A 23843-nucleotide genomic window follows, 5' to 3' on the forward strand; every position below is an offset into this window, starting at 1 on the left:
ATCCTATGAACCAGGTTTGAACTGATGACCTAAGGATAGCAAATTACCACTACAGTCCTCCGCTCTACCAACTGAGCTACCACAGGCACATCTCCAGCAAAATATGTGTTTTCTTATTACATAAAATCATTTGAACCTTTGCAGTTTTCATTGAAATGCAGTAGTAGACATTGTCACTCGTCTTTGTATGCGAAAATAATGTCATTGCGAGCTAATACTGAAAAATGCCTACAGATGAGTGTGCTGCCAGGACTGCGAAATATTTAAATAATGGGTTTGTATGTTGATACCGTAATGAACCATGAACACTATGATTATATCTTATGATATCTTATAGAAAACGGAGTGAACTCATCAACAATAAACCATTTGTTAAAAGAGAACTTTTTTGGTCTGCTTCATTACCGATCGCATGCCAACAGAAAGACAGATAATGAATTTTTTCCAAAGGTCATTTTGTTGACAGCTTTGCGAATAATTTGAAAACTCAGAAATAAACCCAGTGTTTTGTATGTTTGTCAACAACTTACAACAAAACCGTGATGCTTTTTAGTAGTTTACAAAAGATTTCTGTTGTAAGATAGTTTCGGGTTGTCGTCTCCACCTATTTTGAAGTAATCATCACAATGATTGAAAAATACATTACATGGTTAAAACAGAATCCTATGAACCAGGTTTGAACTGATGACCTAAGGATAGCAAATTACCACTACAGTCCTCCGCTCTACCAACTGAGCTACCACGGGCACATCTCCAGTAAAATGTGTTTTCTTATTACATAAAATCATTTGAACCTTTGCAGTTTTAGTTGAATTGCAGTAATAGACATTATCACTCGTTTTTGTATGCAAAAAACATTGTCATTATGAGCTATCACTGCAAAATGTCTACAGATGAGTGTGCTGCCAGGACTGTGAAAAAGTTGAAAAAATGGGTTTTGTATGTTGATTCTGTAATGAGCCATAAACACTATGATTATATCTTATGATATCTTATAAATAATGAGTGAACTCGTAAACAATAAACCATTTATTGAAACAGACAATTTTGGTCTGTCTCTCTACCCATCGCAGTTCGACGCAAAAACAGAGTGTGATTTTTTCCAAGGATGTGTTTGTTTATTGGTTTGCCAAAAAATTAAAATACTCAAGGAGAAACACAGCTTTTCGTGTGTTTCTCGACAAATTACAACAAAACCTTACTGGTTTTTACTAGTTTACAAAGTATTTTGGTTGTAAAAAAGTTTCCAGTTGGCGTCTCTGCCTTTTTGAACTAATCATCACTATGATTTAAAAAAACGTTACATGATTAAAATAGAATCCAGTGAACCAGATTTGAACTGGTGACCTAAGGATAACAAATTACCACTACAGTCCTCCGCTCTACCAACTGAGCTATCACGGGCACATCTCCAGTAAAATGTGTTTTCTTATTACATAAAACCATTTGAACTTTTGCGGTTTTAGTTGAAATGCAGTAGTAGACATTGTCACTCGTTTTTGTATGCAAAAATAATGTCATTGCGAGCTAATACTGAACAATGCCTACAGATGAGTGTGCTGCCAGGACTGTGAAATATTTAAAATAATGGGTTTTGAATGTTGATACTATAATGAACCATGAACACTATGATTAATTCTTATGACATCTTATAAATAACGAGTGAACTCATAAACAATAAACCATTTATTAAAACAGACAATTTTGGTCTGTCTCTCTACCCATCGCGGTTCGACGCAAAAACAGATTGCGATTTTTTCCCAGGATCGGTTTGTTTACTGGTTTAACAATAAATAAAAAATCTTAAAGATAAACACAGTTTTTTGTTTGTTCCTCGACAAATTACCACAAAACCATAATGTTTTTTAGTAGTTTACAAAGTATTTTGGTTGTAAGAAAGTTTCCGGTTGGCGTCTCTGCCTTTTTGAACTAATTATCACTATGATTGAGAATAACGTAACACGGTTAAAATAGAATCCCATGAACCAGATTTGAACTGGTGACCTAAGGATAACAAATTACCACTACAGTCCTCCGCTCTACCAACTGAGCTATCACGGGCACATCTCCAGTAAAATGTGTTTTCTTATTACATAAAACCATTTGAACTTTTGCAGTTTTAGTTGAAATGCAGTAGTAGACATTGTCACTCGTCTTTGTACGCAAAAACATTGTCATTATGAGCTATCACTGCAAAATGCCTACAGATGAGTGTGCTGCCAGGCCTGTGAAAAAGTTAAAAAAATGGGTTTTGAATGATGATACCATAATGAACCATGAACACTATGATTAATTCTTATGACATCTTATAAATAACGAGTGAACTCGTAAACAATAAACCAATTATTAAAACAAACAATTTTGGTCTGTCACTCTCTACATATTGCAGTTCGACGCTAAAACAGAGTGTGACTTTTTCTAAGGATGTGTTTGTTTATTGGTTTGCCAATAAATTAAAATACTCAAGGAGAAACACAGCATTTCGTGTGTTTCTCGACAAATTACAACAAAACTGTATTGGTTTTTAGTAGTTTACAAAGTATTTTGGTTGTAAGAAAGTTTTTAATCGGCGCCTCTGCCTTTTTGAACTAATCATCACTATGATTGAGAAAAACGTTACATGATTAAAATAGAATCCCGTGAACCAGATTTGAATTGATGACCCAAGGATAGCAAATTACCACTACAGTCCTCCGCTCTACCAACTGAGCTATCACGGGCACATCTCCAGCAAAATATGTGTTTTCTTATTACATAAGATCATTTGAACCTTTGCAGTTTTCATTGAAATGCAGTAGTAGACATTGTCACTCGTCTTTGTATGCGAAAATAATGTCATTGCGAGCTAATACTGAAAAATGCCTACAGATGAGTGTGCTACCAGGACTGTGAAATATTTAAATAATGGGTTTGTATGTTGATACCGTAATGAACCATGAACACTATGATTATATCTTATGATATCTTATAGAAAACGGAGTGAACTCATCAACAATAAACCATTTGTTAAAAGAGAACTTTTTTGGTCTGCTTCATTACCGATCGCATGCCAACAGAAAGACAGATAACGAATTTTTTCCAAAGGTCATTTTGTTGACAGCTTTGCGAATAAATTGAAAGCTCAGAAATAAACACAGTGTTTTGTATGTTTGTCAACAACTTACAACAAAACCGTGATGCTTTTTAGTAGTTTACAAAAGATTTCTGTTGTAAGATAGTTTCGGGTTGTCGTCTCCACCTATTTTGAAGTAATCACAATGATTGAAAAATACATTACCTGGTTAAAACAGAATCCTATGAACCAGGTTTGAACTGATGACCTAAGGATAGCAAATTACCACTACAGTCCTCCGCTCTACCAACTGAGCTACAACGGGCACATCTCCAGTAAAATGTGTTTTCTTATTACATAAAATCATTTGAACTTTTGCAGTTTTAGTTGAAATGCAGTAGTAGACATTGTCACGCGTCTTCGTAAGCAACAATAATGTCATTGCGAGCTATCACTGAAAAATGCCTACAGATGAGTGAGCTACCAGGACTGTGAGAAAATTAAAAAAATGGGTTGTGAATGTTGATACCATAATGAACCATGAACACTATGATTAATTCTTATGATATCTTATAAATAACGAGTGAACTCATAAACAATAAACCATTTATTAAAACGGACAATTTTGGTCTGTCTCTCTACCCATCGCAGTTCGACGCAAAAACAGAGTGTGATTTTTTCCAAGGATGTGTTTGTTTATTGGTTTGCCAATAAATTAAAATACTCAAGGAGAAACACAGCTTTTCGTGTGTTTCTCGACAAATTACAACAACACCTTACTGGTTTTTACTAGTTTACAAAGTATTTTGGTGGTAAAAAAGTTTCCAGTTGGCGTCTCTGCCTTTTTTAACTAATCATCACTATGATTTAAAAAAACGTTACATGATTAAAATAGAATACCGTGAACCAGATTTGAACTGGTGACCTAAGGATAGCAAATTACCACTACAGTCCTCCACTCTACCAACTGAGCTATCACGGGCACATCTCCAGTAAAATGTGTTTTCTTATTACATAAAACCATTTGAACTTTTGCGGTTTTAGTTGAAATGCAGTAGTAGACATTGTCACTCGTCTTTGTATGCAAAAATAATGTCATTGCGAGCTAATACTGAACAATGCCTACAGATGAGTGTGCTGCCAGGACTGTGAAATATTTAAAATAATGGGTTTTGAATGTTGATACCATAATGAACCATGAACACTATGATTAATTCTTATGACATCTTATAAATAACGAGTGAACTCATAAACAATAAACCATTTATTAAAACAGACAATTTTGGTCTGTCTCTCTACCCATCGCGGTTCGACGCAAAAACAGATTGCGATTTTTTCCCAGGATCGGTTTGTTTACTGGTTTAACAATAAATAAAAAATCTTAAAGATAAACACAGTTTTTTGTTTGTTCCTCGACAAATTACCATAAAACCATAATGTTTTTTAGTAGTTTACAAAGTATTTTGGTTGTAAAAAAGTTTCCGGTTGGCGTCTCTGCCTTTTTGAACTAATCATCACTATGATTGAGAATAACGTAACACGGTTAAAATAGAATCCCATGAACCAGATTTGAACTGGTGACCTAAGGATAACAAATTACCACTACAGTCCTCCGCTCTACCAACTGAGCTATCACGGGCACATCTCCAGTAAAATGTGTTTTCTTATTACATAAAATCATTTTAACCTTTGCAGTTTTAGTTGAAATGCAGTAGTAGACATTGTCACTCGTCTTTGTATGCAAAAACATTGTCATTATGAGCTATCACTGCAAAATGCCTACAGATGAGTGTGCTGCCAGGACTGTTAAAAAGTTGAAAAAAATGGGTTTTGAATGTTGATACCATAATGAACCATGAACACTATGATTAATTCTTATGACATCTTATAAATAACGAGTGAACTCATAAACAATAAACCATTTATTAAAACAAACAATTTTGGTCTGTCTCTCTACCCATCGCAGTTCGACGCAAAAACAGATTCCGATTTTTTCCTAGGATGGGTTTGTTTACTGGTTACACAATAAATAAAAAATCTTAAGGATAAACACAGTTTTTTGTTTGTTTCTCAACAAGTTACCACAAAACCATAATGGTTTTTAGTAGTTTACAAAGTATTTTGGTTGTAAGAAAGTTTTTAATCGGCGCCTCTGCCTTTTTGAACTAATCATCACTATGATTGAGAAAAACGTTACATGATTAAAATAGAATCCCGTGAACCAGATTTGAATTGATGACCCAAGGATAGCAAATTACCACTACAGTCCTCCGCTCTACCAACTGAGCTATCACGGGCACATCTCCAGCAAAATATGTGTTTTCTTATTACATAAAATCATTTGAACCTTTGCAGTTTTCATTGAAATGCAGTAGTAGACATTGTCACTCGTCTTTGTATGCGAAAATAATGTCATTGCGAGCTAATACTGAAAAATGCCTACAGATGAGTGTGCTACCAGGACTGTGAAATATTTAAATAATGGGTTTGTATGTTGATACCGTAATGAACCATGAACACTATGATTATATCTTATGATATCTTATAGAAAACGGAGTGAACTCATCAACAATAAACCATTTGTTAAAAGAGAACTTTTTTGGTCTGCTTCATTACCGATCGCATGCCAACAGAAAGACAGATATTGAATTTTTTCCAAAAGTCATTTTGTTGACAGCTTTGCGAATAAATTGAAAGCTCAGAAATAAACACAGTGTTTTGTATGTTTGTCAACAACTTACAACAAAACCGTGATGCTTTTTAGTAGTTTACAAAAGATTTCTGTTGTAAGATAGTTTCGGGTTGTCGTCTCCACCTATTTTGAAGTAATCATCACAATGATTGAAAAATACATTACATGGTTAAAATAGAATCCTATGAACCAGGTTTGAACTGATGACCTAAGGATAGCAAATTACCACTACAGTCCTCCGCTCTACCAACTGAGCTACCACGGGCACATCTCCAGCAAAATATGTGTTTTCTTATTACATAAAATCATTTGAACCTTTGCAGTTTTCATTGAAATGCAGTAGTAGACATTGTCACTCGTCTTTGTATGCGAAAATAATGTCATTGCGAGCTAATACTGAAAAATGCCTACAGATGAGTGTGCTACCAGGACTGTGAAATATTTAAATAATGGGTTTGTATGTTGATACCGTAATGAACCATGAACACTATGATTATATCTTATGATATCTTATAGAAAACGGAGTGAACTCATCAACAATAAACCATTTGTTAAAAGAGAACTTTTTTGGTCTGCTTCATTACCGATCGCATGCTAACAGAAAGACAGATAATGAATTTTTTCCAAAGGTCATTTTGTTGACAGCTTTGCGAATAAATTGAAAGCTCAGAAATAAACACAGTGTTTTGTATGTTTGTCAACAACTTACAACAAAACCGTGATGCTTTTTTGTAGTTTACAAAAGATTTCTGTTGTAAGATAGTTTCGGGTTGTCGTCTCCACCTATTTTGAAGTAATCATCACAATGATTGAAAAATACATTACATGGTTAAAACAGAATCCTATGAACCAGGTTTGAACTGATGACCTAAGGATAGCAAATTACCACTACAGTCCTCCGCTCTACCAACTGAGCTACCACGGGCACATCTCCAGTTAAATGTGTTTTCTTATTACATAGAATCATTTGAACTTTTGCAGTTTTAGTTGAAATGCAGTAGTAGACATTGTCACGCGTCTTCGTAAGCAAAAATAATGTCATTGCGAGCTATCACTGAAAAATGCCTACAGATGAGTGAGCTACCAGGACTGTGAAAAAATTAAAAAAATGGGTTGTGAATGTTGATACCATAATGAACCATGAACACTATGATTAATTCTTATGATATCTTATAAATAACGAGTGAACTCATAAACAATAAACCATTTATTAAAACAGACAATTTTGGTCTGTCTCTCTACCCATCGCAGTTCGACGCAAAAACAGAGTGTGATTTTTTCCAAGGATATGTTTGTTTATTGGTTTGCCAATAAATAAAAATACTCAAGGAGAAACACAGCATTTCGTGTGTTTCTCGACAAATTACAACAAAACCGTATTGGTTTTTAGTAGTTTACAAAGTATTTTGGTTGTAAGAAAGTTTTTAATCGGCGTCTCTGCCTTTTTGAACTAATCATCACTATGATTGAGAAAAACGTTGCATGATTAAAATAGAATCCCGTGAACCAGATTTGAACTGGTGACCTAAGGATAGCAATATACAACTACAGTCCTCCGCTCTACCAACTGAGCTGTCACAGGCACATCTCCAGTGAAATGTGTTTTCTTATTACATAAAATCATTTGAACCTTTGCAGTTTTAGTTGAAATGCATTAGTAGACATTGTCACTCGTCTTTGTATGCAAAAACATTGTCATTATGAGCTATCACTGCAAAATGCCTACAGATGAGTGTGCTGCCAGGACTGTGAAAAAGTTAAAAAAAATGGGTTTCGAATGTTGATACCATAATGAACCATGAACATTATGATTAATTCTTATGACCTCTTATAAATAACGAGTAAACTCATAAACAATAAACCATTTATTAAAACAGACAATTTTGGTCTGTCTCTCTACCCATAGCAATTTGACGCAAAAACAGAGTGTGACTTTTTCCAAGGATGTGTTTGTTTATCGGTTTGCCAATAAATTAAAATACTCAAAGAGAAACACAGCTTTTCGTGTGTTTCTCGACAAATTACAACAAAACCATATTGGTTTTTACTAGTTTACAAAGTTTTTTGGTGGTAAAAAAGTTTCCAGTTGGCGTCTCTGCCTTTTTTAACTAATCATCACTATGATTGAAAAAAACGTTGCATGATTAAAATAGAATCCCGTGAACCAGATTTGAACTGGTGACCTAAGGATTACAATATACTACTACAGTCCTCCGCTCTACCAACTGAGCTATCACGGGCACATCTCCAGTAAAAGGTGTTTTCTTAGTACATAAAATCATTTTAACCTTTGCAGTTTTAGTTGAAATGCAGTAGTAGACATTGTCACTCGTCTTTGTATGCAAAAACATTGTCATTATGAGCTATCACTGCAAAATGCCTACAGATGAGTGTGCTGCCAGGACTGTTAAAAAGTTGAAAAAAATGGGTTGTGAATGTTGATACCATAATGAACCATGAACACTATGATTAATTCTTATGACATCTTATAAATAACGAGTGAACTCATAAACAATAAACCATTTATTAAAACAGACAATTTTGGTCTGTCTCTCTACCCATCGCAGTTCGACGCAAAAACAGATTCCGATTTTTTCCTAGGATGGGTTTGTTTACTGGTTACACAATAAATAAAAAATCTTAAGGATAAACACAGTTTTTTGTTTGTTTCTCAACAAGTTACCACAAAACCATAATGGTTTTTAGTAGTTTACAAAGTATTTTGGTTGTAAGAAAGTTTTTAATCGGCGCCTCTGCCTTTTTGAACTAATCATCACTATGATTGAGAAAAACGTTACATGATTAAAATAGAATCCCGTGAACCAGATTTGAATTGATGACCCAAGGATAGCAAATTACCACTACAGTCCTCCGCTCTACCAACTGAGCTATCACGGGCACATCTCCAGCAAAATATGTGTTTTCTTATTACATAAAATCATTTGAACCTTTGCAGTTTTCATTGAAATGCAGTAGTAGACATTGTCACTCGTCTTTGTATGCGAAAATAATGTCATTGCGAGCTAATACTGAAAAATGCCTACAGATGAGTGTGCTACCAGGACTGTGAAATATTTAAATAATGGGTTTGTATGTTGATACCGTAATGAACCATGAACACTATGATTATATCTTATGATATCTTATAGAAAACGGAGTGAACTCATCAACAATAAACCATTTGTTAAAAGAGAACTTTTTTGGTCTGCTTCATTACCGATCGCATGCCAACGGAAAGACAGATAACGAATTTTTTCCAAAGGTCATTTTGTTGACAGCTTTGCGAATAAATTGAAAGCTCAGAAATAAACACAGTGTTTTGTATGTTTGTCAACAACTTACAACAAAACCGTGATGCTTTTTAGTAGTTTACAAAAGATTTCTGTTGTAAGATAGTTTCGGGTTGTCGTCTCCACCTATTTTGAAGTAATCACAATGATTGAAAAATACATTACATGGTTAAAACAGAATCCTATGAACCAGGTTTGAACTGATGACCTAAGGATAGCAAATTACCACTACAGTCCTCCGCTCTACCAACTGAGCTACAACGGGCACATCTCCAGTAAAATGTGTTTTCTTATTACATAAAATCATTTGAACTTTTGCAGTTTTAGTTGAAATGCAGTAGTAGACATTGTCACTCGTCTTCGTAAGCAAAAATAACGTCATTGCGAGCTAATACTGAAAAATGCCTACAGATGAGTGTGCTACCATGACTGTAAAAAAATTAAATTAATTGGTTTTGAATGTTGATACCATAATGAACCATGAACACTATGATTAATTCTTGTAATTATCTTATAAGTAACGAGTGAACTCATAAACAATAAACCATTCATTAAAACAGACAATTTTGGTCTGTCTCTTTACCCATCGCAATTCGACGCAAAAACAGAGTGTGATTTTTTCCAAGGATGTGTTTGTTTATTGGTTTGCCAATAAATTAAAATACTCAAGGAGAAACACAGCTTTTCGTGTGTTTCTCGACAAATTACAACAAAACCTTACTGGTTTTTACTAGTTTACAAAGTATTTTGGTGGTAAAAAAGTTTCCAGTTGGCGTCTCTGCCTTTTTTAACTAATCATCATTACGATTGAAAAAACGTTGCATGATTAAAATAGAATCCCGTGAACCAGATTTGAACTGGTGACCTAAGGATAACAAATTACCACTACAGTCCTCCACTCTACCAACTGAGCTATCACGGGCACATCTCCAGTAAAATGTGTTTTCTTATTACATAAAATCATTTGAACTTTTGCAGTTTTAGTTGAAATGCAGTAGTAGACATTGTCACTCGTCTTTGTATGCAAAAACATTGTCATTATGAGCTATCACTGCAAAATGCCTACAGATGAGTGTGCTGCCAGGACTGTGAAAAAGTTGAAAAAATTGGTTTTGTATGTTGATTCTATAATGAGCCATAAACACTATGATTATATCTTATGATATCTTATAAATAACGAGTGAACTCATAAACAATAAACCATTTATTAAAACAGACAATTTTGGTCTGTCTCTCTACCCATCGCGGTTCGACGCAAAAACAGATTGCGAATTTTTCCCAGGATCGGTTTGTTTACTGGTTTAACAATAAAAAAAAAATCTTAAAGATAAACACAGTTTCTTGTTTGTTTCTCGACAAAGTACCACAAAACAATAATGTTTTTTAGTAGTTTACAAAGTATTTGGTTGTAAGAAAGTTTCCGGTTGGCGTCTCTGCCTTTTTGAACTAATCATCACTATGATTGAGAATAACGTAACACGGTTAAAATAGAATCCCATGAACCAGATTTGAACTGGTGACCTAAGGATAACAAATTACCACTACAGTCCTCCGCTCTACCAACTGAGCTATCACGGGCACATCTCCAGTAAAATGTGTTTTCTTATTACATAAAACCATTTGAACTTTTGCAGTTTTAGTTGAAATGCAGTAGTAGACATTGTCACTCGTCTTTGTATGCAAAAACATTGTCATTATGAGCTATCACTGCAAAATGCCTACAGATGAGTGTGCTGCCAGGCCTGTGAAAAAGTTTAAAAAAATGGGTTTTGAATGATGATACCATAATGAACCATGAACACTATGATTAATTCTTATGACATCTTATAAATAACGAGTGAACTCGTAAACAATAAACCATTTATTAAAACAAACAATTTTGGTCTGTCACTCTCTACCCATCGCAGTTCGACGCTAAAACAGAGTGTGATTTTTTCTAAGGATGTGTTTGTTTATTGGTTTGCCAATAAATTAAAATACTCAAGGAGAAACACAGCTTTTCGTGTGTTTCTCGACAAATTACAACAAAACCTTACTGGTTTTTACTAGTTTACAAAGTATTTTGGTGGTAAAAAAGTTTCCAGTTGGCGTCTCTGCCTTTTTTAACTAATCATCATTATGATTGAAAAAAACGTTGCATGATTAAAATAGAATCCCGTGAACCAGAATTGAACTGGTGACCTAAGGATAACAAATTACCACTACAGTCCTCCGCTCTACCAACTGAGCTATCACGGGCACATCTCCAGTAAAATGTGTTTTCTTATTACATAAAATCATTTGAACCTTTGCAGTTTTCATTGAAATGCAGTAGTAGACATTGTCACTCGTCTTTGTATGCGAAAATAATGTCATTGCGAGCTAATACTGAAAAATGCCTCCAGATGAGTCTGCTACCAGGACTGTGAAATATTTAAATAATGGGTTTGTATGTTGATACCGTAATGAACCATGAACACTATGATTATATCTTATGATATCTTATAGAAAACGGAGTAAACTCATCAACAATAAACCATTTGTTAAAAGAGAACTTTTTTGGTCTGCTTCATTACCGATCGCATGCCAACGGAAAGACAGATAACGAATTTTTTCCAAAGATCATTTTGTTGACAGCTTTGCGAATAAATTGAAAGCTCAGAAATAAACACAGTGTTTTGTATGTTTGTCAACAACTTACAACAAAACCGTGATGCTTTTTAGTAGTTTACAAAAGATTTCTGTTGTAAGATAGTTTCGGGTTGTCGTCTCCACCTATTTTGAAGTAATCACAATGATTGAAAAATACATTACATGGTTAAAACAGAATCCTATGAACCAGGTTTGAACTGATGACCTAAGGATAGCAAATTACCACTACAGTCCTCCGCTCTACCAACTGAGCTACAACGGGCACATCTCCAGTAAAATGTGTTTTCTTATTACATAAAATCATTTGAACTTTTGCAGTTTTAGTTGAAATGCAGTAGTAGACATTGTCACTCGTCTTCGTAAGCAAAAATAACGTCATTGCGAGCTAATACTGAAAAATGCCTACAGATGAGTGTGCTACCATGACTGTAAAAAAATTAAATTAATTGGTTTTGAATGTTGATACCATAATGAACCATGAACACTATGATTAATTCTTGTAATTATCTTATAAGTAACGAGTGAACTCATAAACAATAAACCATTCATTAAAACAGACAATTTTGGTCTGTCTCTTTACCCATCGCAATTCGACGCAAAAACAGAGTGTGATTTTTTCCAAGGATGTGTTTGTTTATTGGTTTGCCAATAAATTAAAATACTCAAGGAGAAACACAGCTTTTCGTGTGTTTCTCGACAAATTACAACAAAACCTTACTGGTTTTTACTAGTTTACAAAGTATTTTGGTGGTAAAAAAGTCTCCAGTTGGCGTCTCTGCCTTTTTTAACTAATCATCATTATGATTGAAAAAACGTTGCATGATTAAAATAGAATCCCGTGAACCAGATTTGAACTGGTGACCTAAGGATAACAAATTACCACTACAGTCCTCCGCTCTACCAATTGAGCTATCACGGGCACATCTCCAGTAAAATGTGTTTTCTTATTACATAAAATCATTTGAACTTTTGCAGTTTTAGTTGAAATGCAGTAGTAGACATTCTCACTCGTCTTTGTATGCAAAAACATTGTCATTATGAACTATCACTGCAAAACGCCTACAGATGAGTTTGCTGCCAGGACTGTGAAAAAGTTGAAAAAATGGGTTTTGTATGTTGATTCTAGAATGAGCCATAAACACAATGATTATATCTTATGATATCTTATAAATAACGAGTGAACTCATAAACAATAAACCATTTATTAAAACAGACAATTTTGGTCTGTCTCTCTACCCATCGCAGTTCGACGCAAAAACAGATTGCGATTTTTTTCCCAGGATCGGTTTGTTTACTGGTTTAACAATAAATAAAAAATCTTAAAGATAAACACAGTTTTTTGTTTGTTTCTCGACAAATTACCACAAAACCATAATGTTTTTTAGTAGTTTACAAAGTATTTTGGTTGTAAGAAAGTTTCCGGTTGGCGTCTCTGCCTTTTTGAACTAATCATTACTATGATTGAGAATAACGTAACACGGTTAAAATAGAATCCCATGAACCAGATTTGAACAGGTGACCTAAGGATAGCAAATTACCACTGCAGTCCTCCGCTCGAACAACTGAGCTATCACGGGCGCATCTCTGGTAAAATGTGTTTTCTTATTCCATAAAACCATTTAAATTTTTGCAGTTTTAGTTGAAATGCAGTAGTAGACATTGTCACTCGTCTTTGTATGCGAAAATAATGTCATTGCGAGCTAATACTGAACAATGCCTACAGATGAGTGTGCTGCCAGGACTGTGAAATATTTAAAATAATGGGTTTGTATGTTGATACCGTAATGAACCATGAACACTGTGGTTATATCTTATGATATCTTATAGAAAACGAGTGAACTCATCAACAACAAACCATTTGTTAAAAGAGAACTTTTTTGGTCTGCTTCATTGCCGATCGCATGCCAACACAAAGACAGATCATGAGTTTTTTCCAAAGGTCATTTTGTTGCCAGCTTTGCGAATAAATGGAAAACTCAGAAATAAACCCAGCGTATTGTATGTTTGTCAACAACTTACAACAAAACCGTGATACTTTTTAGTAGTTTACAAAAGATTTCTGTTGTAAGAAAGTTTGGGTTGTCGTCTCCACCTATTTTGAAGTAATCACAATGATTGAAAAATACATTACATGGTTAAAACAGAATCCCATTAACCAGGTTTGAACTGATGACCTAAGGATAGCAAATTACCACTACAGTCCTCCGCTCTACCAACTGAGCTACCACGGGCACATCTCCAGTAAAATGTGTTTTCTTATTACATAAAATCATTTGAACTTTTGCAGTTTTAGTTGAAATGCAGTAGTAGACATTGTCACTCGTCTTTGTATGCAACAATATTGTCATTATGAGCTATCACTACAAAATTCCTACAGATGAGTGTGCTGCCAGGACTGTGAAATATTTAAATAATGGGTTTGTATGTTGATACCGTAATGAACCATGAACACTGTGGTTATATCTTATGATATCTTATAGAAAACGAGTGAACTCATCAACAACAAACCATTTGTTAAAAGAGAACTTTTTTGGTCTGCTTCATTGCCGATCGCATGCCAACACAAAGACAGATCATGAGTTTTTTCCAAAGGTCATTTTGTTGCCAGCTTTGCGAATAAATGGAAAACTCAGAAATAAACCCAGCGTATTGTATGTTTGTCAACAACTTACAACAAAACCGTGATGCTTTTTTGTAGTTTACAAAAGATTTCTGTTGTAAGATAGTTTCGGGTTGTCGTCTCCACCTATTTTGAAGTAATCATCACAATGATTGAAAAATACATTACATGGTTAAAACAGAATCCTATGAACCAGGTTTGAACTGATGACCTAAGGATAGCAAATTACCACTACAGTCCTCCGCTCTACCAACTGAGCTACCACGGGCACATCTCCAGTTAAATGTGTTTTCTTATTACATAGAATCATTTGAACTTTTGCAGTTTTAGTTGAAATGCAGTAGTAGACATTGTCACGCGTCTTCGTAAGCAAAAATAATGTCATTGCGAGCTATCACTGAAAAATGCCTACAGATGAGTGAGCTACCAGGACTGTGAAAAAATTAAAAAAATGGGTTGTGAATGTTGATACCATAATGAACCATGAACACTATGATTAATTCTTATGATATCTTATAAATAACGAGTGAACTCATAAACAATAAACCATTTATTAAAACAGACAATTTTGGTCTGTCTCTCTACCCATCGCAGTTCGACGCAAAAACAGAGTGTGATTTTTTCCAAGGATATGTTTGTTTATTGGTTTGCCAATAAATAAAAATACTCAAGGAGAAACACAGCATTTCGTGTGTTTCTCGACAAATTACAACAAAACCGTATTGGTTTTTAGTAGTTTACAAAGTATTTTGGTTGTAAGAAAGTTTTTAATCGGCGTCTCTGCCTTTTTGAACTAATCATCACTATGATTGAGAAAAACGTTGCATGATTAAAATAGAATCCCGTGAACCAGATTTGAACTGGTGACCTAAGGATAGCAATATACAACTACAGTCCTCCGCTCTACCAACTGAGCTGTCACAGGCACATCTCCAGTGAAATGTGTTTTCTTATTACATAAAATCATTTGAACCTTTGCAGTTTTAGTTGAAATGCATTAGTAGACATTGTCACTCGTCTTTGTATGCAAAAACATTGTCATTATGAGCTATCACTGCAAAATGCCTACAGATGAGTGTGCTGCCAGGACTGTGAAAAAGTTAAAAAAAATGGGTTTCGAATGTTGATACCATAATGAACCATGAACATTATGATTAATTCTTATGACCTCTTATAAATAACGAAAGAACTCGTAAACAATAAACCATTTATTAAAACAGACAATTTTGGTCTGTCTCTCTACCCATAGCAATTTGACGCAAAAACAGAGTGTGACTTTTTCCAAGGATGTGTTTGTTTATCGGTTTGCCAATAAATTAAAATACTCAAAGAGAAACACAGCTTTTCGTGTGTTTCTCGACAAATTACAACAAAACCATATTGGTTTTTACTAGTTTACAAAGTTTTTTGGTGGTAAAAAAGTTTCCAGTTGGCGTCTCTGCCTTTTTTAACTAATCATCACTATGATTGAAAAAAACGTTGCATGATTAAAATAGAATCCCGTGAACCAGATTTGAACTGGTGACCTAAGGATTACAATATACTACTACAGTCCTCCGCTCTACCAACTGAGCTATCACGGGCACATCTCCAGTAAAAGGTGTTTTCTTAGTACATAAAATCATTTTAACCTTTGCAGTTTTAGTTGAAATGCAGTAGTAGACATTGTCACTCGTCTTTGTATGCAAAAACATTGTCATTATGAGCTATCACTGCAAAATGCCTACAGATGAGTGTGCTGCCAGGACTGTTAAAAAGTTGAAAAAAATGGGTTTTGAATGTTGATACCATAATGAACCATGAACACTATGATTAATTCTTATGACATCTTATAAATAACGAGTGAACTCATAAACAATAAACCATTTATTAAAACAGACAATTTTGGTCTGTCTCTCTACCCATCGCAGTTCGACGCAAAAACAGATTCCGATTTTTTCCTAGGATGGGTTTGTTTACTGGTTACACAATAAATAAAAAATCTTAAGGATAAACACAGTTTTTTGTTTGTTTCTCAACAAGTTACCACAAAACCATAATGGTTTTTAGTAGTTTACAAAGTATTTTGGTTGTAAGAAAGTTTTTAATCGGCGCCTCTGCCTTTTTGAACTAATCATCACTATGATTGAGAAAAACGTTACATGATTAAAATAGAATCCCGTGAACCAGATTTGAATTGATGACCCAAGGATAGCAAATTACCACTACAGTCCTCCGCTCTACCAACTGAGCTATCACGGGCACATCTCCAGCAAAATATGTGTTTTCTTATTACATAAAATCATTTGAACCTTTGCAGTTTTCATTGAAATGCAGTAGTAGACATTGTCACTCGTCTTTGTATGCGAAAATAATGTCATTGCGAGCTAATACTGAAAAATGCCTACAGATGAGTGTGCTACCAGGACTGTGAAATATTTAAATAATGGGTTTGTATGTTGATACCGTAATGAACCATGAACACTATGATTATATCTTATGATATCTTATAGAAAACGGAGTGAACTCATCAACAATAAACCATTTGTTAAAAGAGAACTTTTTTGGTCTGCTTCATTACCGATCGCATGCCAACGGAAAGACAGATAACGAATTTTTTCCAAAGGTCATTTTGTTGACAGCTTTGCGAATAAATTGAAAGCTCAGAAATAAACACAGTGTTTTGTATGTTTGTCAACAACTTACAACAAAACCGTGATGCTTTTTAGTAGTTTACAAAAGATTTCTGTTGTAAGATAGTTTCGGGTTGTCGTCTCCACCTATTTTGAAGTAATCACAATGATTGAAAAATACATTACATGGTTAAAACAGAATCCTATGAACCAGGTTTGAACTGATGACCTAAGGATAGCAAATTACCACTACAGTCCTCCGCTCTACCAACTGAGCTACAACGGGCACATCTCCAGTAAAATGTGTTTTCTTATTACATAAAATCATTTGAACTTTTGCAGTTTTAGTTGAAATGCAGTAGTAGACATTGTCACTCGTCTTCGTAAGCAAAAATAACGTCATTGCGAGCTAATACTGAAAAATGCCTACAGATGAGTGTGCTACCATGACTGTAAAAAAATTAAATTAATTGGTTTTGAATGTTGATACCATAATGAACCATGAACACTATGATTAATTCTTGTAATTATCTTATAAGTAACGAGTGAACTCATAAACAATAAACCATTCATTAAAACAGACAATTTTGGTCTGTCTCTTTACCCATCGCAATTCGACGCAAAAACAGAGTGTGATTTTTTCCAAGGATGTGTTTGTTTATTGGTTTGCCAATAAATTAAAATACTCAAGGAGAAACACAGCTTTTCGTGTGTTTCTCGACAAATTACAACAAAACCTTACTGGTTTTTACTAGTTTACAAAGTATTTTGGTGGTAAAAAAGTTTCCAGTTGGCGTCTCTGCCTTTTTTAACTAATCATCATTACGATTGAAAAAACGTTGCATGATTAAAATAGAATCCCGTGAACCAGATTTGAACTGGTGACCTAAGGATAACAAATTACCACTACAGTCCTCCACTCTACCAACTGAGCTATCACGGGCACATCTCCAGTAAAATGTGTTTTCTTATTACATAAAATCATTTGAACTTTTGCAGTTTTAGTTGAAATGCAGTAGTAGACATTGTCACTCGTCTTTGTATGCAAAAACATTGTCATTATGAGCTATCACTGCAAAATGCCTACAGATGAGTGTGCTGCCAGGACTGTGAAAAAGTTGAAAAAATTGGTTTTGTATGTTGATTCTATAATGAGCCATAAACACTATGATTATATCTTATGATATCTTATAAATAACGAGTGAACTCATAAACAATAAACCATTTATTAAAACAGACAATTTTGGTCTGTCTCTCTACCCATCGCGGTTCGACGCAAAAACAGATTGCGAATTTTTCCCAGGATCGGTTTGTTTACTGGTTTAACAATAAAAAAAAAATCTTAAAGATAAACACAGTTTCTTGTTTGTTTCTCGACAAAGTACCACAAAACAATAATGTTTTTTAGTAGTTTACAAAGTATTTGGTTGTAAGAAAGTTTCCGGTTGGCGTCTCTGCCTTTTTGAACTAATCATCACTATGATTGAGAATAACGTAACACGGTTAAAATAGAATCCCATGAACCAGATTTGAACTGGTGACCTAAGGATAACAAATTACCACTACAGTCCTCCGCTCTACCAACTGAGCTATCACGGGCACATCTCCAGTAAAATGTGTTTTCTTATTACATAAAACCATTTGAACTTTTGCAGTTTTAGTTGAAATGCAGTAGTAGACATTGTCACTCGTCTTTGTATGCAAAAACATTGTCATTATGAGCTATCACTGCAAAATGCCTACAGATGAGTGTGCTGCCAGGCCTGTGAAAAAGTTTAAAAAAATGGGTTTTGAATGATGATACCATAATGAACCATGAACACTATGATTAATTCTTATGACATCTTATAAATAACGAGTGAACTCGTAAACAATAAACCATTTATTAAAACAAACAATTTTGGTCTGTCACTCTCTACCCATCGCAGTTCGACGCTAAAACAGAGTGTGATTTTTTCTAAGGATGTGTTTGTTTATTGGTTTGCCAATAAATTAAAATACTCAAGGAGAAACACAGCTTTTCGTGTGTTTCTCGACAAATTACAACAAAACCTTACTGGTTTTTACTAGTTTACAAAGTATTTTGGTGGTAAAAAAGTTTCCAGTTGGCGTCTCTGCCTTTTTTAACTAATCATCATTATGATTGAAAAAAACGTTGCATGATTAAAATAGAATCCCGTGAACCAGAATTGAACTGGTGACCTAAGGATAACAAATTACCACTACAGTCCTCCGCTCTACCAACTGAGCTATCACGGGCACATCTCCAGTAAAATGTGTTTTCTTATTACATAAAATCATTTGAACCTTTGCAGTTTTCATTGAAATGCAGTAGTAGACATTGTCACTCGTCTTTGTATGCGAAAATAATGTCATTGCGAGCTAATACTGAAAAATGCCTCCAGATGAGTGTGCTACCAGGACTGTGAAATATTTAAATAATGGGTTTGTATGTTGATACCGTAATGAACCATGAACACTATGATTATATCTTATGATATCTTATAGAAAACGGAGTGAACTCATCAACAATAAACCATTTGTTAAAAGAGAACTTTTTTGGTCTGCTTCATTACCGATCGCATGCCAACGGAAAGACAGATAACGAATTTTTTCCAAAGATCATTTTGTTGACAGCTTTGCGAATAAATTGAAAGCTCAGAAATAAACACAGTGTTTTGTATGTTTGTCAACAACTTACAACAAAACCGTGATGCTTTTTAGTAGTTTACAAAAGATTTCTGTTGTAAGATAGTTTCGGGTTGTCGTCTCCACCTATTTTGAAGTAATCACAATGATTGAAAAATACATTACATGGTTAAAACAGAATCCTATGAACCAGGTTTGAACTGATGACCTAAGGATAGCAAATTACCACTACAGTCCTCCGCTCTACCAACTGAGCTACAACGGGCACATCTCCAGTAAAATGTGTTTTCTTATTACATAAAATCATTTGAACTTTTGCAGTTTTAGTTGAAATGCAGTAGTAGACATTGTCACTCGTCTTCGTAAGCAAAAATAACGTCATTGCGAGCTAATACTGAAAAATGCCTACAGATGAGTGTGCTACCATGACTGTAAAAAAATTAAATTAATTGGTTTTGAATGTTGATACCATAATGAACCATGAACACTATGATTAATTCTTGTAATTATCTTATAAGTAACGAGTGAACTCATAAACAATAAACCATTCATTAAAACAGACAATTTTGGTCTGTCTCTTTACCCATCGCAATTCGACGCAAAAACAGAGTGTGATTTTTTCCAAGGATGTGTTTGTTTATTGGTTTGCCAATAAATTAAAATACTCAAGGAGAAACACAGCTTTTCGTGTGTTTCTCGACAAATTACAACAAAACCTTACTGGTTTTTACTAGTTTACAAAGTATTTTGGTGGTAAAAAAGTCTCCAGTTGGCGTCTCTGCCTTTTTTAACTAATCATCATTATGATTGAAAAAACGTTGCATGATTAAAATAGAATCCCGTGAACCAGATTTGAACTGGTGACCTAAGGATAACAAATTACCACTACAGTCCTCCGCTCTACCAATTGAGCTATCACGGGCACATCTCCAGTAAAATGTGTTTTCTTATTACATAAAATCATTTGAACTTTTGCAGTTTTAGTTGAAATGCAGTAGTAGACATTCTCACTCGTCTTTGTATGCAAAAACATTGTCATTATGAACTATCACTGCAAAACGCCTACAGATGAGTTTGCTGCCAGGACTGTGAAAAAGTTGAAAAAATGGGTTTTGTATGTTGATTCTAGAATGAGCCATAAACACAATGATTATATCTTATGATATCTTATAAATAACGAGTGAACTCATAAACAATAAACCATTTATTAAAACAGACAATTTTGGTCTGTCTCTCTACCCATCGCAGTTCGACGCAAAAACAGATTGCGATTTTTTTCCCAGGATCGGTTTGTTTACTGGTTTAACAATAAATAAAAAATCTTAAAGATAAACACAGTTTTTTGTTTGTTTCTCGACAAATTACCACAAAACCATAATGTTTTTTAGTAGTTTACAAAGTATTTTGGTTGTAAGAAAGTTTCCGGTTGGCGTCTCTGCCTTTTTGAACTAATCATTACTATGATTGAGAATAACGTAACACGGTTAAAATAGAATCCCATGAACCAGATTTGAACAGGTGACCTAAGGATAGCAAATTACCACTGCAGTCCTCCGCTCGAACAACTGAGCTATCACGGGCGCATCTCTGGTAAAATGTGTTTTCTTATTCCATAAAACCATTTAAATTTTTGCAGTTTTAGTTGAAATGCAGTAGTAGACATTGTCACTCGTCTTTGTATGCGAAAATAATGTCATTGCGAGCTAATACTGAACAATGCCTACAGATGAGTGTGCTGCCAGGACTGTGAAATATTTAAAATAATGGGTTTGTATGTTGATACCGTAATGAACCATGAACACTGTGGTTATATCTTATGATATCTTATAGAAAACGAGTGAACTCATCAACAACAAACCATTTGTTAAAAGAGAACTTTTTTGGTCTGCTTCATTGCCGATCGCATGCCAACACAAAGACAGATCATGAGTTTTTTCCAAAGGTCATTTTGTTGCCAGCTTTGCGAATAAATGGAAAACTCAGAAATAAACCCAGCGTATTGTATGTTTGTCAACAACTTACAACAAAACCGTGATACTTTTTAGTAGTTTACAAAAGATTTCTGTTGTAAGAAAGTTTGGGTTGTCGTCTCCACCTATTTTGAAGTAATCACAATGATTGAAAAATACATTACATGGTTAAAACAGAATCCCATTAACCAGGTTTGAACTGATGACCTAAGGATAGCAAATTACCACTACAGTCCTCCGCTCTACCAACTGAGCTACCACGGGCACATCTCCAGTAAAATGTGTTTTCTTATTACATAAAATCATTTGAACTTTTGCAGTTTTAGTTGAAATGCAGTAGTAGACATTGTCACTCGTCTTTGTATGCAACAATATTGTCATTATGAGCTATCACTACAAAATTCCTACAGATGAGTGTGCTGCCAGGACTGTGAAAAAGTTAAAAAAAAAGGGTTTTGAATGTTGATACCATAATGAACCATGAACACTATGATTAATTCTTATGATATCTTTTAAATAACGAGTGAACTCGTAAACAATAAAACATTTATTAAAACAGACAATTTTGGTCTCTCTCTCTACCCATCGCAATTCGACGCAAAAACAGAGTGTGATTTTTTCCAAGGTTGTGTTTGTTTATTGGTTTGCCAATAAATTAAAATACTCAAGGAGAAACACAGCTTTTCGTGTGTTTCTCGACAAATTACAACAAAACCATATTGGTTTTTACTAGTTTACAAAGTATTTTGGTTGTAAAAATATTTCCAGTTGGCGTCTCTGCCTTTTTTAACTAATCATCATTATGATTGAAAAAACGTTGCATGATTAAAATAGAATCCCGTGAACCAGATTTGAACTGGTGATCTAAGGATAACAAATTACCACTACAGTCCTCCACTCTACCAACTGAGCTATCACGGGCACATATCCAGTAAAATGTGTTTTCTTATTACATAAAACCATTTGAACTTTTGCAGTTTTAGTTGAAATGCAGTAGTAGACATTGTCACTCGTCTTTGTATGCAAAAATAATGTCATTGCGAGCTAATACTGAACAATGACTACAGATGAGTGTGCTGCCAGGACTGTGAAATATTTAAACTAATGGGTTTGTATGTTGATACCGTAATGAACCATGAACACTGTGGTTATATCTTATGATATCTTATAGAAAACGAGTGAACTCATCAACAACAAACCATTTGTTAAAAGAGAACTTTTTTGGTCTGCTTCATTGCCGAACGCATGCCAACACAAAGACAGATCATGAATTTTTTCCAAAGGTCATTTTGTTGCCAGCTTTGCGAATAAATTGAAAACTCAGAAATAAACCCAGCGTTTTGTATGTTTGTCAACAACTTACAACAAAACCGTGATCCTTTTTAGTAGTTTACAAAAGATTTCTGTTGTAAGAAAGTTTCGGGTTGTCGTCTCCACCTATTTTGAAGTAATCACAATGATTGAAAAATACATTACATGGTTAAAACAGAATCCCATTAACCAGGTTTGAACTGATGACCTAAGGATAGCAAATTACCACTACAGTCCTCCGCTCGACCAACTGAGCTACCACGGGCACATCTCCAGTAAAATGTGTTTTCTTATTACATAAAATCATTTGAACTTTTGCAGTTTTAGTTGAAATGCAGTAGTAGACATTGTCACTCGTCTTCGTAAGCAAAAATAATGTCATTGCGAGCTAATACTGAAAAATGCCTACAGATGAGTGTGCTACCAGGACTTTAAAAAAATTAAATTAATTGGTTTTGAATGTTGATACCATAATGAACCATGAACACTATGATTAATTCTTATAATTATCTTATAAATAACGAGTGAACTCATAAACAATAAACCATTCATTAAAACAGACAATTTTGGTCTGTCTCTTTACCCATCGCAATTCGACGCAAAAACAGAGTGTGATTTTTTCCAAGGATGTGTTTGTTTATTGGTTTGCCAATAAATTAAAATACTCAAGGAGAAACACAGCTTTTCGTGTGTTTCTCGACAAATTACAACAAAACCATATTGGTTTTTACTAGTTTACAAAGTATTTTGGTGGTAAAAAAGTTTCCAGTTGGCGTCTCTGCCTTTTTTAACTAATGATCATTATGATTGAAAAAACGTTGCATGATTAAAATAGAATCCCGTGAACCAGATTTGAACTGGTGACCTAAGGATAACAAATTACCACTACAGTCCTCCGCTCTACCAACTGAGCTATCACGGGCACATCTCCAGTAAAATGTGTTTTCTTGTTACATAAAATCATTTGAACTTTTGCAGTTTTAGTTGAAATGCAGTAGTAGACATTCTCACTCGTC

The 23843-nt window shown here is 34.4% G+C and overlaps 29 non-coding genes across 29 annotated transcripts; all 29 read right to left on the reverse strand.

Annotated features, from left to right (window-relative positions):
* Position 1: 1 nt before the first annotated feature.
* Positions 2–86, reverse strand: Trnay-gua (transfer RNA tyrosine (anticodon GUA)). Its single transcript is given in 2 exon segments — positions 2–37; positions 50–86. It is a non-coding gene; the product is annotated as a tRNA-Tyr (tRNA).
* Positions 87–661: 575 nt separating this feature from the next.
* Trnay-gua (transfer RNA tyrosine (anticodon GUA)) lies at positions 662–746 on the reverse strand. Its single transcript is given in 2 exon segments — positions 662–697; positions 710–746. It is a non-coding gene; the product is annotated as a tRNA-Tyr (tRNA).
* A 573-nt stretch (positions 747–1319) lies between these two features.
* On the reverse strand, positions 1320–1404 carry Trnay-gua (transfer RNA tyrosine (anticodon GUA)). Its single transcript is given in 2 exon segments — positions 1320–1355; positions 1368–1404. It is a non-coding gene; the product is annotated as a tRNA-Tyr (tRNA).
* A 572-nt stretch (positions 1405–1976) lies between these two features.
* Trnay-gua (transfer RNA tyrosine (anticodon GUA)) lies at positions 1977–2061 on the reverse strand. Its single transcript is given in 2 exon segments — positions 1977–2012; positions 2025–2061. It is a non-coding gene; the product is annotated as a tRNA-Tyr (tRNA).
* Positions 2062–2635: 574 nt separating this feature from the next.
* Trnay-gua (transfer RNA tyrosine (anticodon GUA)) lies at positions 2636–2720 on the reverse strand. Its single transcript is given in 2 exon segments — positions 2636–2671; positions 2684–2720. It is a non-coding gene; the product is annotated as a tRNA-Tyr (tRNA).
* A 1229-nt stretch (positions 2721–3949) lies between these two features.
* Trnay-gua (transfer RNA tyrosine (anticodon GUA)) lies at positions 3950–4035 on the reverse strand. The gene is given in 2 exon segments: positions 3950–3985; positions 3998–4035. It is a non-coding gene; the product is annotated as a tRNA-Tyr (tRNA).
* Positions 4036–4606: 571 nt separating this feature from the next.
* Positions 4607–4691, reverse strand: Trnay-gua (transfer RNA tyrosine (anticodon GUA)). The gene is given in 2 exon segments: positions 4607–4642; positions 4655–4691. It is a non-coding gene; the product is annotated as a tRNA-Tyr (tRNA).
* A 573-nt stretch (positions 4692–5264) lies between these two features.
* Positions 5265–5349, reverse strand: Trnay-gua (transfer RNA tyrosine (anticodon GUA)). Its single transcript is given in 2 exon segments — positions 5265–5300; positions 5313–5349. It is a non-coding gene; the product is annotated as a tRNA-Tyr (tRNA).
* A 575-nt stretch (positions 5350–5924) lies between these two features.
* Positions 5925–6009, reverse strand: Trnay-gua (transfer RNA tyrosine (anticodon GUA)). Its single transcript is given in 2 exon segments — positions 5925–5960; positions 5973–6009. It is a non-coding gene; the product is annotated as a tRNA-Tyr (tRNA).
* Positions 6010–6584: 575 nt separating this feature from the next.
* On the reverse strand, positions 6585–6669 carry Trnay-gua (transfer RNA tyrosine (anticodon GUA)). Its single transcript is given in 2 exon segments — positions 6585–6620; positions 6633–6669. It is a non-coding gene; the product is annotated as a tRNA-Tyr (tRNA).
* A 572-nt stretch (positions 6670–7241) lies between these two features.
* Positions 7242–7326, reverse strand: Trnay-gua (transfer RNA tyrosine (anticodon GUA)). Its single transcript is given in 2 exon segments — positions 7242–7277; positions 7290–7326. It is a non-coding gene; the product is annotated as a tRNA-Tyr (tRNA).
* A 573-nt stretch (positions 7327–7899) lies between these two features.
* On the reverse strand, positions 7900–7984 carry Trnay-gua (transfer RNA tyrosine (anticodon GUA)). The gene is given in 2 exon segments: positions 7900–7935; positions 7948–7984. It is a non-coding gene; the product is annotated as a tRNA-Tyr (tRNA).
* A 573-nt stretch (positions 7985–8557) lies between these two features.
* On the reverse strand, positions 8558–8642 carry Trnay-gua (transfer RNA tyrosine (anticodon GUA)). Its single transcript is given in 2 exon segments — positions 8558–8593; positions 8606–8642. It is a non-coding gene; the product is annotated as a tRNA-Tyr (tRNA).
* A 1229-nt stretch (positions 8643–9871) lies between these two features.
* On the reverse strand, positions 9872–9956 carry Trnay-gua (transfer RNA tyrosine (anticodon GUA)). The gene is given in 2 exon segments: positions 9872–9907; positions 9920–9956. It is a non-coding gene; the product is annotated as a tRNA-Tyr (tRNA).
* Positions 9957–10527: 571 nt separating this feature from the next.
* On the reverse strand, positions 10528–10612 carry Trnay-gua (transfer RNA tyrosine (anticodon GUA)). Its single transcript is given in 2 exon segments — positions 10528–10563; positions 10576–10612. It is a non-coding gene; the product is annotated as a tRNA-Tyr (tRNA).
* A 575-nt stretch (positions 10613–11187) lies between these two features.
* On the reverse strand, positions 11188–11272 carry Trnay-gua (transfer RNA tyrosine (anticodon GUA)). The gene is given in 2 exon segments: positions 11188–11223; positions 11236–11272. It is a non-coding gene; the product is annotated as a tRNA-Tyr (tRNA).
* Positions 11273–12499: 1227 nt separating this feature from the next.
* On the reverse strand, positions 12500–12584 carry Trnay-gua (transfer RNA tyrosine (anticodon GUA)). Its single transcript is given in 2 exon segments — positions 12500–12535; positions 12548–12584. It is a non-coding gene; the product is annotated as a tRNA-Tyr (tRNA).
* Positions 12585–13811: 1227 nt separating this feature from the next.
* Trnay-gua (transfer RNA tyrosine (anticodon GUA)) lies at positions 13812–13896 on the reverse strand. Its single transcript is given in 2 exon segments — positions 13812–13847; positions 13860–13896. It is a non-coding gene; the product is annotated as a tRNA-Tyr (tRNA).
* Positions 13897–14468: 572 nt separating this feature from the next.
* On the reverse strand, positions 14469–14553 carry Trnay-gua (transfer RNA tyrosine (anticodon GUA)). The gene is given in 2 exon segments: positions 14469–14504; positions 14517–14553. It is a non-coding gene; the product is annotated as a tRNA-Tyr (tRNA).
* Positions 14554–15125: 572 nt separating this feature from the next.
* Positions 15126–15210, reverse strand: Trnay-gua (transfer RNA tyrosine (anticodon GUA)). Its single transcript is given in 2 exon segments — positions 15126–15161; positions 15174–15210. It is a non-coding gene; the product is annotated as a tRNA-Tyr (tRNA).
* Positions 15211–15783: 573 nt separating this feature from the next.
* On the reverse strand, positions 15784–15868 carry Trnay-gua (transfer RNA tyrosine (anticodon GUA)). The gene is given in 2 exon segments: positions 15784–15819; positions 15832–15868. It is a non-coding gene; the product is annotated as a tRNA-Tyr (tRNA).
* Positions 15869–16441: 573 nt separating this feature from the next.
* Trnay-gua (transfer RNA tyrosine (anticodon GUA)) lies at positions 16442–16526 on the reverse strand. The gene is given in 2 exon segments: positions 16442–16477; positions 16490–16526. It is a non-coding gene; the product is annotated as a tRNA-Tyr (tRNA).
* A 1229-nt stretch (positions 16527–17755) lies between these two features.
* Positions 17756–17840, reverse strand: Trnay-gua (transfer RNA tyrosine (anticodon GUA)). The gene is given in 2 exon segments: positions 17756–17791; positions 17804–17840. It is a non-coding gene; the product is annotated as a tRNA-Tyr (tRNA).
* A 571-nt stretch (positions 17841–18411) lies between these two features.
* Trnay-gua (transfer RNA tyrosine (anticodon GUA)) lies at positions 18412–18496 on the reverse strand. The gene is given in 2 exon segments: positions 18412–18447; positions 18460–18496. It is a non-coding gene; the product is annotated as a tRNA-Tyr (tRNA).
* Positions 18497–19071: 575 nt separating this feature from the next.
* Trnay-gua (transfer RNA tyrosine (anticodon GUA)) lies at positions 19072–19156 on the reverse strand. The gene is given in 2 exon segments: positions 19072–19107; positions 19120–19156. It is a non-coding gene; the product is annotated as a tRNA-Tyr (tRNA).
* A 1227-nt stretch (positions 19157–20383) lies between these two features.
* Trnay-gua (transfer RNA tyrosine (anticodon GUA)) lies at positions 20384–20468 on the reverse strand. Its single transcript is given in 2 exon segments — positions 20384–20419; positions 20432–20468. It is a non-coding gene; the product is annotated as a tRNA-Tyr (tRNA).
* A 1227-nt stretch (positions 20469–21695) lies between these two features.
* Positions 21696–21780, reverse strand: Trnay-gua (transfer RNA tyrosine (anticodon GUA)). Its single transcript is given in 2 exon segments — positions 21696–21731; positions 21744–21780. It is a non-coding gene; the product is annotated as a tRNA-Tyr (tRNA).
* Positions 21781–22352: 572 nt separating this feature from the next.
* On the reverse strand, positions 22353–22437 carry Trnay-gua (transfer RNA tyrosine (anticodon GUA)). Its single transcript is given in 2 exon segments — positions 22353–22388; positions 22401–22437. It is a non-coding gene; the product is annotated as a tRNA-Tyr (tRNA).
* A 1227-nt stretch (positions 22438–23664) lies between these two features.
* On the reverse strand, positions 23665–23749 carry Trnay-gua (transfer RNA tyrosine (anticodon GUA)). Its single transcript is given in 2 exon segments — positions 23665–23700; positions 23713–23749. It is a non-coding gene; the product is annotated as a tRNA-Tyr (tRNA).
* Between the last annotated feature and the right edge of the window lie 94 nt (positions 23750–23843).

The sequence above is a fragment of the Watersipora subatra genome, chromosome 11 (assembly GCF_963576615.1).
Source record: "Watersipora subatra chromosome 11, tzWatSuba1.1, whole genome shotgun sequence".
Taxonomy (NCBI): Eukaryota; Metazoa; Bryozoa; class Gymnolaemata; order Cheilostomatida; family Watersiporidae; genus Watersipora; species Watersipora subatra.